Source organism: Musca autumnalis, unplaced genomic scaffold (genome assembly GCF_047663935.1).
Source record: "Musca autumnalis isolate F117 unplaced genomic scaffold, ASM4766393v1 scaffold_3, whole genome shotgun sequence".
In the NCBI taxonomy this organism is placed as follows: domain Eukaryota; kingdom Metazoa; phylum Arthropoda; class Insecta; order Diptera; family Muscidae; genus Musca; species Musca autumnalis.
Window position 1 is genome coordinate 104914700 of NW_027411866.1, and position 17637 is coordinate 104932336.

General features: G+C 35.4%; 1 long non-coding RNA gene across 1 annotated transcript in view; it reads right to left on the reverse strand.

Annotated features, from left to right (window-relative positions):
* The window catches only part of LOC141397276 (uncharacterized), a 155928-nt gene that overhangs the window by 81374 nt on the left and 56917 nt on the right, over positions 1–17637 (reverse strand). Inside the window, exon 3 of the long non-coding RNA XR_012411350.1 lies at positions 2109–2455. This is a non-coding gene — a long non-coding RNA (uncharacterized lncRNA). The remainder of the gene's footprint in view (positions 1–2108; positions 2456–17637) is intronic.

Here is a 17637-nt window from a genome sequence, read left to right on the forward strand (position 1 = left end):
TTTATTGCAGTTAAAATAATTTTGCATCTCAAAACAACAGTCAACTTGATCTTTAGCTATCGAAAATGCGATGTAAACAAATGTTAGTAAGCTCGAATCGACCAAGGAAGAATACAAAAATTTCCAAGTAAAACTGCAACCGAGCCCAAAAAAGAAAACCGCCAGATTTCGACTCACAGTTCTGTGAGCTCTCATGCCAAATGGCTAGGATGGAGTTTTTCTATTACTCGAACAATTTCCCATCCATTTTTCATAAGCATTTTTAAATAAACCTAAGTCTGTTCTTCTTCAGGCTCGATTGCTGTTTTCCTTGGCAATTTTTGTATTCTTCCTAGGTCGATTCGAGCCTACTAACGTTTGTTTACATCGCATTTTCGATACCGGAAGATCACGTTAACTGTTGTTTTGAGATGCAAAATTATTTTAACTCCAATAAATGGGAAAAATAAGCGATTCTTGCCGTCAAAGTGATGTTGGAGAACCCTCCAGACTTTTTTGACGTTCAAATTTTGCGCCCAATTTATGAAACTTTTTAATAAATTGGATTTAGTTGTTTGATTGTTACTCTTTTCAAGAAATTTGAAATGATCCTTGCCTCTGACAACCAAAGATTCGCCTCCTCTCCCACGTTAAAAAATTTTTTCTTGAAAACTGCTTTAAAGTGTTGAACAAATCTGCGTTTTGAAAATAATTCGGAGACAACTTCTAAACTAAATTACTCGTTGGACATCGGCGATATAAAAAAACAACGATTTGTAAAAAGTTTTCCTCAAATTTATGCTTGTAAATCCGCAAAAATTGCCCTGAACCTATCATTATTTCGCACCTAAAATAAGGAATTTTTTTTTTAATTTTTATTTTAACGCAAAACCAAATGACTGATATATTGACATAATGGGGAATGCCCAACTCCAAAATACAAAATTATAAAAACCTATAAAAGTCATCTGAATTATGAAAAAATACAAATTTACATGTGAACCTATGTTTATTTCGGGCACTGTATATACCTTATAGGGTCGCAAATGATTAGTTCGATGTGTTACAAACAGAATGACAAACTTAATATACCCTCCATACTATGGTGGAGGGTATAAAAAAATGGGCGTTAAAGTGGACGTGGTCAAAGTTTCTTTGCATAAAAACCTAAGTCGGGTTATGGCGAACATTTCAACAAAAGAGATATGCAAATCGGGCCAGCCGTTTTCAACTGATGCCATTACCAACGAACGACATTTGTCCGGGGTAACCGGGTCTGTCCTCCCAAAAAATATATGTTCCCTTGAAGAGCGCAATTATATCTATGTTTTAAAAAAATTCAACAAAATCGACGAGTCTTTAGTATAGTCATTTTTTTGCAAAATTAACTCATTTAAGTCACGTGTCAACGGGAACGACTCCAACGAAAGTTCTCCATTTTTTTTTTTAATTTTTGGCGAAGAATACCGTTTTGTGCGCTGATTACGGAAATGTATAATTTTCATGGGCGGGGGACGCGGTTCGCCGGTTATTTTATCTGAAAGGCAGACCTAAAACCGGTTTGGACCGGTTCTACTGAACAGATTACTGCAAAGTGGGCATTGTTTGAAAGCTTAATTCTTACAGACTTCTAGGAGGCCTAAAGAGGCAAATAATATACCTATGTTATATGATTTTTTTGCGGACTATAAAAATTTCGATGCATTTTAACAAACATAACATTACTCCCTCGTATATACCAGACTACTTTAAAGATGTTTCAAACTAGCAATCTGACACTTTTTCAGTTAATCATGCATTTTATGGTTTTTCTCCCCATGATGAGACTAATGGGGGAAAACATAATTATGAAAACATATGAGGGAAAACATAATTAAATTAACAATAACATTAATGAAAACCAGGCGCCTCTCATGGTCTTAATCACAACAAAAGGGGGAAAACACGTTTCACATCTCGAACATGTTTAACATTTTCCGACAATTAAGTATGCAGATTCAATACTCCACATATTTCATGTTTATGTTAATATGCGATGCAAAAAAATAAAATTGAACATGAATGTTGTTTTTGTATCCGCAAACGAGTTTCTCAAGGTAACTAAGGAAAGAAAATAAACTGAAACTCACCTGTACGGCACAGTTGAGAAAACAATTATTTTCTCCTAGTCCATTTAATAGATCTCTTGATGCCTGAGATCTTAGGAGCTCTTAGAAGTTCTAGGAACCGTTCATTGATATTTTGTATGGTTCCAGCAGTTTGATACTGATGTCTCATTGGCGATTGGTGTTGTTGTGGGTGGGCATAAACAGCAATATGCATTCATTGCCTTTGTTGGATGAGCATGTGGGGGAGGCCCAGCTTGGGGACCACCGTTTTGTCCATATATATTTGTTGGAGATATTGCTGATGCCATTTTGTACACCGATTATTTTGTTTTGGTGATTCGAGATAAACTTCTTTAGGAAAGCTGCATCTGAAATGAAAAACAAAAAAAAAATGTTACATTAAAAAAAAGAGAAAAAGAAACAGAATAAAGTTCTAAAAAAGATACTGCCTTATCACATCCCTATCTTACCTAAAGTGCAACAAAATTAAATTAATTTTAAAGTAATTTTCAAACCCCATATTTAATGAGATGTAGTCATTAACTATTTAACCCCAAAATGGTTGACAAATTTTATGCTCACAAAAAAAAAACACACAGCAACAGGCATCTGCTGAATCATCTGCTCTGGCAGCGTTATAATAAAACAATTATAACTTGGAGCACACAAGGTTACTAAAAACAGAAAACTATAACTGCTCTTTTGCAATTTTCTTTGATAATAATTACAAAAGCAAAAAACAAAACTTGTTTCATTCATTTCATTATTCTCTCCACCATAGATAGTATGGAGGGTATATTAAGGTTTTTTCATAAAGTATATATATTCTTGATCAGGGTAAAATTCTAAGTCGATCTATGCATGTCCGTCCGTCCGTCTGTGGTAATCACTAGCATCCCCAAAAATGGAGATAGGACGCCGGGGAAGATGCGTCTTTTGTTTGCAGGCAGGTCAAGTTCGATGATGGGCTATATCGGTTCACGTTTTGATATTGCTCCCATATAACGGTACCTCCAGATTTTCAGTATTTTGGAATTTAAGCTACAATTTTTAACCGAACTAGCTGTAATTTGACATTTGAGTGGTCACAAAATGTCTCCACCAAACATCTTTAACATAGGTCCATGTTTTGGTATAGCCCCCATATAACGGTACCTTCCGATTTTCGGTATTTTGAGGATTTTAGCTAACATTTTTGGCCGAACTACCTGTAATTTACGTTTGGGTTCCCAGATGTTTCGAAATATCTCCACCAAAAACCGTTAACATAGGTCTATGTTTCGGTATAGCCCCAATATAACGGCACCTCGCGATTTTCGGTATTTTGAGGATCTTAGCTAAAATTTTTAACCAAACTTGCTGTAATTTAACGTTTGAGGTTCTCAGAGACCACAAAATATCTCCACCAAAAATTGTCATCATAGGTCCATGTTTCGGTATAGCTCTTATATAACGCTACCTTCCGATTTTCGGTATTTTTAGGATTTTAGCTACAATTTTTAACCGAACTGGCTGTAATTTAAAATTTGAGGTTCCCGGTGGTCACAAAACTGCTCCACCATTAAATATCCACATAGGTCCACACTTTGATTTATCCCCATATAAGTTTGCCAACCGATTGAAGACATGTCTATATGCATTTTTTACGTTATTTAGGTATCAGTGGTCGCAGAATATCTCCGCTTCAAATTGTGGACAGGATAGAAAATAATTATTCCGTTTTAGTTCAGAATATTTTATGGTGGAGGGTATAAAAAGTTCGGCCCGGCCGAACTTCAGGCTTTTTTACTTGTTATTCCACTCACTCTGGTTATTTCATTGCTTCATTGTTCTTAATGCAACATTCACTACAATACATAATTCCTGGTATTCATTCAGCATTGAATCAGAGAAGTTGATTGTATTCATTCATCCATTCATCGGTATAAGACAAAAACACTTGTGACAATCGTTGATTGAATTGACGTTAGAAATTTTACCTCCATCGCTAGATTTCATCAGATTGTTGCTGAGACTGTTAACTATCGATTGACATTTTCAATTGAATGATAAACGTTTTTCTCTTTGCAATAAACAAGAACAGCAACAACAATTAAAGCTACTTTTGAATATTTATTCATTCATAAATATTTACTAAGACAATATTTTTATAAAAACTGTAATTTTTATTTACCTGACAATACAGAATGAAGGCCCTATTTTAATAGAAGTCATGAGTTATAGAAGCTCTTCTTTTTTGAAGACCTCTAAAAGTTTTTGTGCCACAGAAAACCGCCAAAAGGATAGATAAAAGATATGGATAGAAGCATAGAAGAAATGGTCTCGGATATGTTTTCTAGCTTTGCAGTCTCCAAGATACCTTCGCTTAGCAGGCTCCTCGCTGTCTGCAAGCTTCAAACTTACCTAAATGTTAAGAAAACATGTCCATTTTGATTATTTCTATAAATATTAGAAAAATCTCCTTTTTCTGTCTTAGCCTACTGTGAAACATTGATCCCTAGATAATTCCCCGCTCAAATGAATGTTGTATACATTACCTGTATACAATTTTTCGTTTTCACACTCCTTTTGTTATGCATTTAAAAATTGCTAATTTCAACATCTTCACCTGCATTTAAATTCCTCGAATGACCTGTCCGACAACTTCTCCTAGCCGTCAGGTTTTCTTGTTTCAAGCAAGCCACCCAAGTTCTTAGGAAGAATTTTCATTATGTTTCTGTGCACTCTCTATTCGTATATAAATCACGTTTTATATTATAAAAAAATAATTTTGTATAATTTATTATTATTAACTTTTACAACGAGAAACTTTTACAGAGAAAGGAGAATGAAGAACTTGAACATTAATATGTGGTTATTGTTGAAAAATTTATAAAAGCTGCTGTTAGCATTCATTTTCTGAGCCATAGTTTTACTGTATTATTTTGCAAAGCGTGCCTTATGCATGGAAAACTTACAGAAAATTTCATAAACTTTTGATGTGGCGAAGTCAGCATAAAAACTTATGTCACGTTTACACAAATCGCTTAGCAAATAAACAAAATTAATCAAATTGTTATGGCTAGCCTACAGTGGCGCCACTACTCAGCGTAATATTGTGAACATAATGCTAGGAAAAGAAGATGCCATCCATAACATTTTGATGGTGATGCATATCTCAATTTAACACCATAAATTATAACAAATTTGTAAATAATTTGTTTTAAATTGAGGTTTACTACATTGCACCTGAAACAAGTTTCTGCCTTAGTGCCATCAATGGATTGCAGGAAATAGATATTATGTAGCCAGCAGCCCAAATTATGTTGAACATAACTTAGTTTTCTTGAAGTTAACATGTTTTTCTATGTCGATAAGAAAATGTGTGCCAAAGAATTGGATGTTTTTCATTGGCATACATTTTCTTATTTTATTTTTCGGTATACATAAATTTTCGTCAGCCCCTTTCTTCTAAAAAAATAAAAGCACAGATTAAATAATTTTCCATATCTTATCGACATAGAGAAACATGCTGTAAATCTCGCGTTTGATTTTATAAGTCGCTTTAAAATGTTCTGAATATAATTATTGTCAACTGAACTTTATTCTACGAAATTTCTTTTTATTTAATTATACACATTATTCATAAAATACAGTTGAATCTCGATAATACGTTATCCTTGGGGCCGGTCATTTTAAATGAATTATTGAGGATTTCGATTTAGCGGGGTTAAAACGCAAAGGAAATGGTTTCAAGGTGCCGACAGCTTATATGAATTATCGAGATTTTCGATTTATCGAGGCACGAAATATCGCGATTCTACTGTACAGACGAACAATTATTAAACTACGTTGTAAATAATTGCTACAAATTTATGCAAATTGAATGCAGTTATGGGACAAAATCAATGAGCACTTATATGATTGATAACTGGTATACAAGTTCAACGAGATTACAAATCACATTCTTTAACACAACATCAATCATATAAAAATAACTAGCAGACCCCGGTCCGCGTTGCTGGCCCGTCGTAATGAGTTTTACTGACAACTTTTTATCGACTTTATGCTTGACAATTCAAAAATAGGTATTTTCTACCTCACTTCTTCGGTCCATTGTCAAACCGAGAAGGATTTTAAATTTATCAACATATTTTGTCTGTAAACTTTCTTTTCTCTTACGGACTTTGTCGAATTTTTTCGCCATTTTGTGCCTTTGAGATTTATTATCGTCCATGTCCCTGTCTTTATCCTAAAGCGATCTAATTATAAAAGTTAAAAAAAAATGGTTAAATCGAATTCTCCTGCTTATTGAGACTTATATGTTTTATCTCAACATTTAAGTACATTTGTAAATATATAGTTTTTCTTGATCGGGGGAGCTACCACCGTTGTCTTGCTCCCTAATTTGCAACCTGATGCACTCATAAGTCTAGCAAATATAGCGATTATAAAAAAATAGGTCCCGAAATTCGTCTACAAAATATTGCATTTTGGACCACGGGACATTCCGGAACATTTTCTGAAAATTAGGATCAGTAGTTTTGGAAAAATAATGTTTTGAAAAGAGTGGGCGTGGTCATCATTTTTCAAGATATAACATATTAAAAAAGTGGACCTGGTCCGGTATTTTGGCTCCAAATATGTACCTAGGGTGCACACAACTTCATTGCCTACCAAAATGTATGCTGAAACCGATAAGTTTGGCTTATACGTATAGCGTTTAACAGAAAGGCATGGGGAAGGTACCCCACCTCTTCCGAAATTCATACAATATACATAACAACGGCAAACATTTAGCTTTTGCTGCAAATTTTATGGAAATCCCTTCAGTAGTATTGGAGTTACAACATATTAAAACAAGTAAGAAAAGCGTTAAGTTCGGTCGGGCCGAACTTTTTATACCCTCCACCATAAATTTCAGTCATTTCGGTGGATTAATGTGGCCACAACCTTCAAAATACCGAAATTCGGAAGGTACCGTTCTATGGGGGCTATATGATGGCGTGGACCTATACCTACAAATTTCTGGGGGAAAGTTTTATACGCCTAAAGAAGACTAAATACCAAATTTCAGCCATATCGGTGTGATAATGAGGCTAAAACGTTCAAAATATCGAAAATCGGGAGATATGGTATTATTGGGGCTATATCAACACGTGGACCTATATAAACATTTTATGGTAGAAATGTTTCTTAGCCTCTGGAAACACAAAATACAAAGTTACAACCGATTCTTTGGTCAAATGGGTCTAATACATTCAAAATATATTAAAATGACGCGTGCTTTATAAGGGGCCTTATATGGGGGCTATACCAAAACGTGGACCTATATAGCCCAACTTTGGTAGGAATGTTTTCTGGCCTCTGGAGACACAAAATACCAAATTACAACCAATTCTGTGGTCAAATGGGTCTAATACATTCAAAATATATTAAATGACGCGTACTTTATATGGGACCTTATATGGGGGCTATACCAAAACGTTGACCTATATAACCCAACTTTGGTAGGAATATTTCTTGGCCTCTGGAGACACAAAGTACCAAATAACAACCAATTCGGTGGTAAAATGGGCCAAATATCATAAAAATTCCTTAAAACGACGAGCCGTCACGCGTCATTTTGTATGGGGGCTATAAGAAAGCTTGGACCTACATAGCCCGCTTTCAATACCAAAAGTCCTACGTAAATATAACATATTTTCTCAAAATTTCATCAACCTACGTCAATCCGTTCGGACGCTAGAGTGATTTCCACAGACGGACAGACGGACGGACATGGCTATATCGATGTAGAGTTGCACGCTGATCAAGAATATATATACTTTGTGGGGTCTACAATGATTATTTCGAGTAGTTACAAACGTAGTGACAAACTTAATATACCCCCATCCTATGGTGGAGGGTATAAAAAATCAGGCGTGGTCGGGCCTATAGGCCCCAAAGAAGTACCTAGATTGTGGATTAATCCGTAAATTTTTAATCCGATACATACATAATTTTTGCAAATATACCGTTTTTTAAGAATATTGCATAGGGGAGGTACCCCGCTCCCTCTGGAATTCAATAAAATATGTTACCTGTTTTCGGGGGGCGCACAGTGCGAAATATGGGAAGTTTAGTGGAACTTAAAGGAATTTTTAAAGTACATAAAATTAATTAAATTTTAATTGAATACGATAGCTAAGTACTCCACTGCAAATGACCCATATTCAGTTTGGCGATTTACTCCGCGAAACGACTTAAAAATGCACTTAAAGTTGCACTTTCGTTTCATAATTATACCCTCAGCCTTTAGGCTATGAAGGGTATATACACTTTCATACGGGCAAAATGTGCCTCATCGAAATAATGGTTTTAGACCCCAAGTATGTTTGGACGAAATGTGTTTCAGACAATTTGGAGTCGATTGAGCAATGTCCGTCCGTCTGTCTGTCTGTCTGGCTGGCTGGAGCGCACGATAACTCTCGAAGGGATGAACCGATTCGGTTCAAATTTTGGCTGTCGTAATATTTTGTCCAAACTTAGTTTAAGTTGGAAGATGAGCTATATCGGTCCACTCCTTCCGGTACCTCCCCCACAAAAGCTCGAAAATGTTTGGAAAATTTGTACGCACGATAACTCTTGAAGGGTGTAACCGATTTGGTCCATACTTTGCCCATTGTGAAGCGTGTACCAGACTTAGATCAGGTTTTAATATGGACTCAATCGGTCCACTCCGTCGGGTACCTCCCACACAAAATTTTGGAAAAGTTCAGTTTAGGAACATCTCTCGAATCGCTTTGATTTTTGCTTTAGCAACTTGTATTCACTGCCCTCCATACGACGGTATAAGTTTCATCAGGGGCAAGTCCGTACTTCCTGAGAAAATAGCCTGAAAGTTGCAAAAAACCCCTATGACACCGTGTGAGGAGGTTGGAGGGCAAAATAACTCTCGAACAGGTCTGTCGATTCGGTCCAAAGTTTGGTCTTAGTAATATTTTGTCCAAACATAGTTTAAGTTCGAAGATAAACCATATCGGTCCACTCCTTCAGGTACCTCCCCCACAAAAGTTCAAAAATGTTCGGAAAAATTGTGCGTACGATAACTCTTGAAGAGAGTGGCCGAATTGGTCCATACTTTACACATCCTAATATATCTACCAGATATAGATCAGGTTCAAATATGGACTATATTTGTCCACTCCATCCGGTACCTCCCACTCAAAATTTCGGATAAATGTTCACTTTAAGACCTGCTTTCGAATCACTTTGATTTTTGTTGAAGCAACTTGCATTCGCTGCCTCAATTGCGATGGTAAAAGTTGTTTCAGGGGCAAGTTCATACTTCTTGAGCAAACATCCCTGAAGTTCTAAAAAACCCCTATGGTACCATATATAGTGGCTGGAGATCCATTCTTTTTAGTATCTCCTCCGCAAAACTTTTGATATTAAATCCTAATCAAAATTTTTGTCAGTTCAAACGCCCAAAATTCTTAAAACGCCCTAAAAACATGCGTTTTTTGGAAAAAAAATTGTTTCAATATACACAGGCTGAGGGTATATCTCTGTCGGCAAAGCCGACTGATACTTTTTTACTTGTTTTTTTTTTTCTAAAAAATATAATTTGAATTCATTAAAAAAATAGCGTGGCGCGGACAAATGGTAAGTCAGTATGCCATGATTTATTTTTCTTAATATTTTTCTTCTTTGCGATGCAAAGACAGCATAAAAACAGTACTGGGTATATGATTTTGATTATTCTGACTCAATTGTGCGGTCAACAGATTTAGGAGGATACAGAAAATTTCTCGTTCTGTTTAATTTTCTGGTCACTCTTATTGACCTGTTTATCGACACAGAGTCAGCGGTTAAAAGAACTGATGAGGAAGTTTGGCTGCTTCCGAAACTATAGTCTTCTCTGCCACCGCTGGTAGTAATCAATTTCATTACCCACTGTTAAACATTTTGCTGCCTCAATTGCGATGGTAAAAGTTGTTTCAGGGGCAAGTTCATACTTCTTGAGCAAACATCCCTGAAGTTCTAAAAAACCCCTATGGTACCATATATAGTGGCTGGAGATCCATTCTTTTTAGTATCTCCTCCGCAAAACTTTTGATATTAAATCCTAATCAAAATTTTTGTCAGTTCAAACGCCCAAAATTCTTAAAACGCCCTAAAAACATGCGTTTTTTGGAAAAAAAATTGTTTCAATATACACAGGCTGAGGGTATATCTCTGTCGGCAAAGCCGACTGATACTTTTTTACTTGTTTTTTTTTTTCTAAAAAATATAATTTGAATTCATTAAAAAAATAGCGTGGCGCGGACAAATGGTAAGTCAGTATGCCATGATTTATTTTTCTTAATATTTTTCTTCTTTGCGATGCAAAGACAGCATAAAAACAGTACTGGGTATATGATTTTGATTATTCTGACTCAATTGTGCGGTCAACAGATTTAGGAGGATACAGAAAATTTCTCGTTCTGTTTAATTTTCTGGTCACTCTTATTGACCTGTTTATCGACACAGAGTCAGCGGTTAAAAGAACTGATGAGGAAGTTTGGCTGCTTCCGAAACTATAGTCTTCTCTGCCACCGCTGGTAGTAATCAATTTCATTACCCACTGTTAAACATTTTGTTTCTTCAAATTTTGAAGCAACAAAATATGGACTTTAGCTGAAATAAATACACAACAAGTATTTTACAAAACTATTATAATATTTTACTCTTAAAAAATGCAAAAAAAAAACTCTTATTGTTTTCGTGCAATTTTAATCGGAAAGAAGTGCTTTTTTGAAGTTTTCAAAATAATTTTTTTTATTTTCCGGGGATATTTCAAAAGTGATTACCGTACATTCACGTTTTAAGATATATATGATCTGAAAGATTGGGGTCTCCTCTGTTCGCAAAGCCATAAAACAGCTGCGGTAACGTGCGGTCTTCGGAGAAATTCCAGTTTTTTTAAATGACTTCGGAAACTTCATTTAATTGCATTTTCGAAATTGGAAGGTAAACGCGGCGATGAACGCCGTTGTTGACTTTGTTTTGAAGAAATGGACTAACTAATATTAACAAATTATGATTTCTGTTAAATTAAGAATCCTCTCGCAATTTTTAATAGTTTTGACCTGTAAATGTTGATGATTTATATATAGTGCAAAATTTTTGAATGCTGTGTTGCAAATACCAATATGCGTTAAAAATAGTAATGCAGTTCCAACCTGAACTTGATCTGCGAGACATTATTAATAAAATTAATGGCACAGACCTGCTAAATAGACCGATAAACATTATAGATACAAATGAAAACAAACAGTTATTGACATTTTACTCCTTAATGAATGTGTAGGGTTGTGGGGCTTCACCCAGAAGTGGACCTATGTTGACAGCTTTTATGTGAGGAGGATTTTTATTCGCTAACATCTTAAAATGTACATTTGCATCAAAATCTGTTGCAATTTTTGTCTTCAACATTTAAAATACCTAATATGAAGGAACCCGTCATATGGGGGCTATACCAAAAACGCGTTCCTACGATGTTAATATTTCGCACATATTTTTTTTTTTTATTTATGAAGAACATAAAATGCCAAAATACAACCAAATATGTTGGAAAATGTGTCTGTAACATTTAAAATATATCCCATCGACCGGTACCGTTAAATGGGGTCTATACCAAAACGCGAACCTATATTGAAAATATTTTGTACATAAGTTTTCTATCCGCTGAAAACTCTATATACCAAATTGCAGAAAAATCGATTGAAAAATGAATGTAAAACCTAAAAACGACAGCCGCCGTTACATGAAAGCTACGGGAAACCGCGGGCCTATGTGGCCCAATTTGAGCCCCACAATTTCCACTAATATAAGAAACATTTTCGCCAAATTTTAGGAATCTACGCCCTTTACTTTAAAAGTTATTAGTAAAGTTCCGCTAAAGTGCTCATATTTCGCACTGTGGGGCGTGGTAAACTTTTCTTTCCAAAAAACCTAAGTTGGGTTATGACAGCATTTGATTTTTATTCATAAAGGTAAGGCGTTTTTTTAAATATGCCCCCTTCAAAATTCATGAAAATAGGTAGGTAAGGTCGGAGACACAACCACAATTGTCTCGCAAATTAACTTCCAAATAGATACATTATCGAAATCGGTCCAGCCGTTCTCAACTGATGCCATTACCAACCAACGATATCGCGATTTTCTTGGAAATCCCTTCAGTAGTTTTGTAGATAAAACTTAATTAGAAAAACTTAAAAGTGGGCGTAGTCCAGTCTTAATGCCCCAAATAAGCACGTAAGGTCGGAAACACAATCGCCATTAACTCGGAAATTAATTTTCAAAACGATACATTTGTAATTGTTGCAAAAATTGCATTTTTACAAAAATAGGGCATGGGGGAGGTACCCCGCCCGATCCGAAATTCAACCAAATATGTAGCCTGTTTCAACCGGGGGCCATCACTCTACGTTCCCTGAAAATTTCAGGAAAATCTATTGAGTAGTTTCGTATATATAACATATTTATAAAAGTGGGCGGAAAAGTGGGCGTGGCCAATTTTTCTTTGCATAAAAACCTAAACTGGACTAAGACTAACATTTCCACAAAAACTTATGTAAATCGCTCCAGCCGTTTTCAACTGATTCAATTACCAACAAACGACAATTGAGTTTTATATATAAAGAAGATTATGACGTTTGTGACTTAAGTCTTTTGTTATGAATCAGCTTAACATGCAAACATCTAAAAAAGAGTACCCAGAGACAATACAAAATCTGAGTTATTTGAAGGAAAAAAAGGATAATTAATGCACATTGGCGATTCTCGTAAACGTGAGCTATATTTTTGAATGACCTACCAAAGGTAATAAAGGTAATTTTTTCAGAGATTTTCAGGTAGAATCTCTGACAACAATCACTTTGGACTTTCTTTGCAAGTGCAAAGGCACGTGGTGTAGTCGGTCGTTTGACATTGGTAAAAAAGGGATCTTTTTAACAAAGTCAACCGAGTATTTCTTATCTGGTCTTTTCAAAAGATAAGTTGTACTAGTTTATGGCTACAATATTGCCAAAAATAGCAAGGCCAAATTACTAATCGTTTCTTAGATAAAGGCCTGATAAATGCAAAAAAACTGCAGTTTTAGCCCGGTTTAGGTAAGGCCATAAAATCCGAACTGGATCTGACATGACAAAACCCTATTAGGATTTTTGTAGTCTCAATATGTACTTTCAAAAAATGCATACTATAAGTTGTCTGAATTTTCAGTGTTGCATAGTGTTATCAACAAAGTATAATTGTACCCTCGGCATTTAGGGTTACGAGATAATATATACCTTGATACGATTTAAATTTTAGACTCCACATATGTGTGGACGAAATTAGTTTCAAACAAGCTGGAATTATATAGCACAGTCCGTCCGTCTGTATCTCAGTTGTCTGGAAGGCTGGAGCGCATGATAACTCTTAACTTTGCACATCGCAATATGTCTACCAGAAATATATCGAACCTAATATGGATTATATCGGTCCACTCCTTCAAATAAAATTACTTTCAAACGTACATTAAGTTCCAAGAAGATATGTGTGGCCAATATCTTCAGGTACCTCCCTCACAAAATTCAACATAAGTGCAGTTTAAATAATAGTTGGATGATCCTTTGGTCTTTTTTGACAATTGTAGTCTTGTTTACTGCGATATCCAATTTTTATTGGGAATGTCCATCCTGACAAAGCTCAAAATACTAAGGTGACCAACTAAAATCGCTGTGAGCGCAGTTACTATCATCCAAACAGGCCACAACATTCTAAAAACTCACTGAATAAATAATTTTTGGGAGAAAATATTTTGATTGTGTAGCCGGTATTCGATCTGTTTATAGTCGTAAATTCAATCAGACTGAGGGCACATATCTGTCGGCAAAGGCGATTGCTACTTTTTGACTTATTTTTCATAAATCAAAATTCACGATCTGAAACGAACTAATTCCAAACTTTTATAATTTATGATAAATATAAAACGCTATTGGGCACAGACAAGGGTTTTATCAGGTATTATTAGCGAATAATTATGTAAGGGATCTCTAAGGATCGATTGTTATTTTTCAAAACTAGGCTTTAAGAAATAAAAATTTATGAAATATTTAACTTCTAGTTCCAATAAGTTGCAAGACCTGAGTCCAGCAATGTGTTAAATGCCATCTAGTACAAAAACTTCTACTCCTACAATTAAAACATTAATAAAAGTTTTTTTTTTTAAATGTTGCCTGTTAGGGCGAAGATAATTTTTAATGATTTTTATTAATTTTCTCGTTGAAAACATGAAAACATATGAAAAAATGTTGCCTCGGCGTGTTAGCGTTCAAAGCCAAGCTCATAACTTCAAAGGCAGCACAAAAAAGCGTTTGTCATGAAGAAATACAATTCAACGGCCAAATATCCGTGGTTGTATAAAAATACATTTGCATTTGAAAAACCAAAAGTTCTAGGACAGAGAAGCCATCCCACAGTGAATACGTCTGAAGAGCTGCTCAACTAACGGCGAAACCAGGTCACGTACTTTGGTGAATGTGTGAGTTCGAGCCCTTGGCTTTCCTTTTTCACCTGCAAAAAATGTTCGATCATCAAGCTTAACTCTAAACGAGAAAATTAATAAAAATTAATAAATGTTCTTTTTAATTGGCTTACACAGACTCTTTCACTTCTGGTATAAAAGCAAATTTGGTGGTTTTGGCATTAAAGAATATGTTATTCTTAGATTATCGACACAATAGCTAGATATAGAAGTCCAATCTGTGATCGCAGATTCGAGTTATTATTCTTTTTAAAGGTATTTAATTTATAGAAGTCGTTTAGGTATCTCGATATGTAATTAACAAAATAAGGCGTTATGTTCGAGTCGAATTATACTCCTATACCCTATAACTCCTGTATAACTCAATCCGTCCTACTCGCGATTATAGTTATGGATTGGATTGGATTTAAACGTGGACATATTTTAACCACTTTCTTTATGGAGCTTATTCAACAAAAAGGAATTCCAAAATCTGTATTACAGCTGATATTCTAAAAATTAGATTAAGAGCTTTGAAAAACTGAAAATCTTACGATAGCAGAAATAATGACAATTCTCTGTGCTTTTAAAATTCTGGGATATACCATAAGGTGGACCTATATTTATACCCTACACCACTATGTGGTAAGGGGTATTATGTGTTAGTGCATTTGTATGTAACATACAAAAGGAAGCGAGATAGACCCATAGTTCCTTCTAGGGATATACATAGAATCACTTTCTGAGTCGATTTATGCATGTCCGTCCGTCCGTCCGTCCGTCCGAAAATTGGGGAATACCATTTTTTTAGCCGTCGGAAGATCAAGTTCGAAGATGGGATATATCGGTCCACGTTTTGGTATAGCCCCCATATAACGGTACCCCCCGATTTACGGTATTTTGACGTTTTCAGCTACATTTTCAGACCGATTTGGCTATAATTTGACATTTAGGGTTCTTAAGTGTCAATAAACATATATAACAAAACTTGTGGACATAGGTCCACGTTTTGGTATAGCCCCCATATAACCGTACCCACCGATTTACGGTATTTTGACGTTTTTAGCTACATTTTCAGACCGATTTGGCTATAATTTTACATTTAGGGTTCTTAAGTGTCAACAAACATATATAACAAAACTTGTGGACATAGGTCCACGTTTTGGTATATCCCCCATATAACGGTACCCCCCGATTTACGGTATTTTGACGTTTTTAGCTACATTTTTAGACCGATTTAGCTATAATTTGAAATTTAGGGTTCTTAAGTATCAATAAACTTATATAACAAAAGTTGTGGACATAGGTCCACGTTTTGGTATAGCCCCCATATAACGGTCCCCCCCGATATACTGTATTTTGACGTTTTTAGCTACATTATCAGACCGATGTAGCTATAATTTGACATTTAGGGTTCTTAAGTGTTATTAAACTTATAAATTAGAAGTTGTGGACATAGGTCCACGTTTTGGTATAGCCCCCATATAACGGTACCCCCCGATTTGCGGAATTTTGACGATTTTAGCTACATTTTCAGACCGATTTAGCTATAATTTGACATTTGGGGTTCTTAAAAGTCAATAAACTTATATAACAAAAATTGTGGACATAGGTCCACGTATTGGTATAGCCCCCATATAACGGTACCCCCCGATTTACGGTATTTTGAAGGGTTTAGCTACATTTTCAGAACGATTTAGCTATAATTTGACATTTAGGGTTCTTAAAAGTCAATGAACTTATATAACAAAAGTTGTGGACATAGGTCCACGTATTGGTATAGCCCCCATATAACGGTACCCCCCGATTTACGGTATTTTGACGGGTTTAGCTACATTTTCAGACCGATTTAGCTATAATTTGACATTTGAAGTTCTTAAATGGCAATAAACTTGTGTGACAAAACTTGTGGACATAGGTCCACGTTTTGGTATAGCCCCCATATAAGGGTACCCCCGATTTACGGTATTTTGACGTTTTTAGCTACATTTTCAGACCGATATAGCTATAATTTGACATTTAGGGTTCTTAAGTGTAACTAAACTTATATAACAAAAGTTGTGGACCTAGGTCTAAGTTTTGGTATAGCCCCCATATAACGGCACCCCCGATTTACGGCATGTTGACGTTTTTATCTACATTTTCAGACCGATTTAGCTATCAATTGACATTTAGGGTTCTTAAATGTCAATAAACTTATATAACTAGTGGACATAGGTCCATGTTTTGGAATAGCCCCCATATAACGTTACCGCCCGATTTCAGGTATTTTGAGAATTATCTGTAATTTGAACATTTGACATTTGAAATCGTTAGTGGTCACCACACCTCTCCACCAAAAATTGTCAAGAAAGCCCCCATATAACGGTACCTCCCGATTTTCAGTAATTTGATGATTTTAGCTACAATATTAAACCGAACAAGCAGTAATTTGACATTTGAACTTCTTAGTGGTCACAACACCTCTCCATAAAAAATTGTCAACATAGGTCCATGTTCGGATATAGCTCCCATGTAACGGTACCTCCCGATTTTCAGTAATTTGGCAATTTTAGCTTCAATTTTTAACAGAACTAACTGTAATTTGACATTTGAAGGTTGTAGTGGTCACCACACATCTGCATCAACAATTTTCAACATAGCCCCAATATAACGATACTTCCCTATTTTCGGTACTTTGAGGATTTTACTTAAAATGTTTAACCGAACGTAGGTCCATGTTTTTGTATAGCCCCAAAACAAACCTCCCGATTTTTCGTACCTTAGCTTTATTTTTTGGACGAACTTTCTGTAATTTGAAATTTAAAAGTCAACAAAAATTCTGCAACAAAAATTGTTCATTTAAGTTCATATTTTCGTATAGCCCAGATACCTCCGAACTAGCTGTTAATGACATTTGAAGTTCCCACGTTATGTACCGGTTTTCGATATTTTGAGGATTCTAGCTAAATTTTTTAACCGAATTAGGAGTTATTTGACATTAAAGGCTCCCATCAAAAACTGTCAACATAGGCCCAAGTTTTATTATAACCCCTA